The 3,121-nt window shown below is 35.8% G+C and overlaps 1 protein-coding gene across 9 annotated transcripts in view; it reads left to right on the top strand.

Annotated features, from left to right (window-relative positions):
* The window catches only part of LOC113235559 (TBC1 domain family member 24), a 191,146-nt gene that overhangs the window by 47,684 nt on the left and 140,341 nt on the right, over positions 1-3,121 (top strand). The window lies entirely within an intron of this gene.

Consider the following 3,121-nt stretch of genomic DNA (forward strand, 5'->3'; position numbering starts at 1 on the left):
AGGTTAGTAATCTTCAAGGTCACATGTATTTACTTAACGCAACGTTGAAATGTTTGTCATTTGTCGCGTTCCCGTATAAAGAGGTGACATCCACGCCAAGGCCGACAATTGTTGGCGTTTTGTTTCAGTTGGTACTTGGTAGTCTACCCTCTTTGTATGCGCGTCACGTGACAAAACGCCAGTGCGCGGCTTAGAGGCCTGTATAAACGCACTCGCCGCGCGGGAACTTGTGTACGCGGCAATGGACTGCTTTCAGTTGGGCGAACCGGCATTCAGTTGGTCCTTGTTTGCGACATCAACGAGCGCTGGCGCATCCTTCATGTAGGGTTGCTATTAGCCAATACATTTCATTTTGAATTATTTTGAATTTTTTCGCCTCCTTATCATTGCTCATGCGCGTTGATAATTATTGATAACGGGTCTATGTACACGGACGAGGTAAACAAGAATTTATTCGATCATTTCAGCGTCAGTACAGTGTACAATTTACCGTGAATTTGTTGTGTAATTGTAATTTGACCTCGAGAATTAAAGTAAAAGAGATCTTTCGATCGTTTTTTTAGTGCCTGACCTGAGAATTGCTGACTTAAATTTCTGAAATGCAGGATTCACTGTGTAGTAGCTACTTAATGACGACCTTCATAGCCCAGTGGTTAGCATTTTAGACATTCAGGTCTTGAGTTAGATTCTCGGAACTGCTTTTGATCTGGGTGTTCTCGATAGTGCTTTCGCATTTATCATGGATCTAGTGCTACAGAAATTACTTTAATATGCTTGTTGTAAAAAAACAATATATTTCAAAGAATATTCTAGCTAACTTAAAAAAGGAACTAGTTTTTATGCTCTATAATTTACCATTCAATTGAAAAAAGTGTCTTTATTACTAGTGATAAGAGTAGGCACTGTATATTTACCTAAACTTTAAGTAATACACACATAGCGGTTAATACCTCTCCCGCGCATCTCTTAATGATAAAACACAAAAAATCAACTCAAAATAATTACACAAATATTATACGCAACCGTAGTAATTTTATATTATTTTACTAGTTACACTTTAGAACAAAGTACAATAATATTTATTTTTGGGAAATTCATATGATCTAGTGACTCGATCTGTAATTCAATCGATAAGAGCGGTGGAGCGATATATTTCAACACACCATTACACCACCAAATACACCATTTGAACTACCGGGCAACCTAACTGGTCAAAGTTATTTGGAGTTCCTTCAGAATGATCTGTCTAATTTAATGGAAGACGTGTCCGAGGAGCTGAGGGAATCCCATTGGTTACAAAATGACGGCTATCTTGCACTATGCGGTCCCTGTTCGAGCATATTTGAATAGAAACCCAGACAGAAGGATCGACCGTCTGTTATCTGGGCCAATTTTATGGCCTCCGCTTTCACCGGACCTAAATCCACTGGATTTTTTTTTATTGGGGCTGCCTTAAGGAAATTGTGTATAGTAAGCCGATCAGGTCCTTGGAAGACTTACGTAGCCGTGCCAATGCAGCCGCTGGAACAATAAGTGAACGACGATTTATGCGGCTACTCAAAAGGGCCTTTATTCGTAAAATGTAAAGCCTGCATCAGAGTCGGTGGCAAATAGTTTGAACATTTGTTGTAAACAAATTGTTTTTTTTTTATTAAACCTCAATGGTCAAGCTTAATTAAGGACATAAAATGGTCCCACTTTGAAAACTTAGTTTTTAGTCTAATTTACTCCTTTTGCACATTAATAGCAATAATTTTCTATTTATATTACATACAATAATTAATTATACCATTTTGAAATCTACTTTAAATACACATTATTTTAAAATACTTGGTCACTATGGTTATCATAATTTTTTTTTCATATCAAAGATGTTTAAAGTTTGTGAAAAAAAATTTTGCACTTAAAAAATAAAATAAAACTTTTTAAAATTTAAGTGCCATTGTTAGTCATACATACTGCCTGTCTATTAGCACAGTTAATGTAGAATATTATGACACCAAAAAACCGAACGACTTGATTAACTTGTAGTCGTTGTGTACAAAAACGTAAAATAAGGTAAAAATAATTAAATTTAAAGAAAAAAATATATATCTTAGGTACTACATGGGATATATTTTTCTTTATATTTTTTTTAACGTTCATAAGCTCTACTATAAGGCATTTCAGGCTTATCCATTCTTTACCGGACACCCTGTAATATATATTATATATCCAATAATCATCGAATTAAAAAAATAATTTTCAACACAGTTACCGCGTAATATATATACAAAAAAGTACAGTCGAATTGAGAACCTCCTCCTTTTTTTAAAGTCGATTAAAAACAAGCATGTAGTGCTGAGGCTCCATCCTTTTTATCAGCACTAGATTCTACTACATTTCCGAAATTGTACCTAATGAATTCTTATTATAATTAATATATTATACGAATAAAACAAAATCCATCTGTGACAACCCTATTTTACAATAGGAACGTCTCTCGCATCTTAATTAGCCGGCCGTCATAACAATGCCGACTAATTATATACAGGTGTCCGGTAAACAACTCGATTCACGAAGTTATTGTTTTATACTTTGCTGATTCATTGTCAATTTTTCACTCTCGTTGACTAGTAATAAATTCATACATGAAGCTCTTCTGTAATAGCGTCTCTTGCGACATCCATCACATGATGTCCAATAAACTGAGTCATACGCCTGGTGGTAAGCGACACGCCTACACATAAAACGTGGGGGACACGCACATAGGTAGACAACCACAAATTACACCCAAACTCAGGAGAGAAATAAATGTAAGCCATACAAATAGTTCTCCCGCCCCGGGAATTGAACCCTGGAACTCTGCATGGCAGTCCTGCAAACCGTTCGGCCACAGAGGCAGTGTTATATTGGGATGTCCTTTGAAAAGGTCAGGTTAAAAGTGCTAAGAATACTCAGGCGTGTATGAAGATATTGATGCGTGTAGAGATGATATACATACATGAAAAGTTGAGAGCATCAAACCTAAGACACCAATCATCGAAAGTGTCTCAGGGTCAAGTTTTTGGGAATTCAAAATCTGGTTTTTTGTTGATTTGTTTTGTTTTGTGAAATAAAAATAATAATAATAATTCCACTA

The sequence above is a fragment of the Hyposmocoma kahamanoa genome, unplaced genomic scaffold (assembly GCF_003589595.1).
Source record: "Hyposmocoma kahamanoa isolate Upper Pololo Valley unplaced genomic scaffold, ASM358959v1 102, whole genome shotgun sequence".
NCBI lineage: Eukaryota > Metazoa > Arthropoda > Insecta > Lepidoptera > Cosmopterigidae > Hyposmocoma > Hyposmocoma kahamanoa.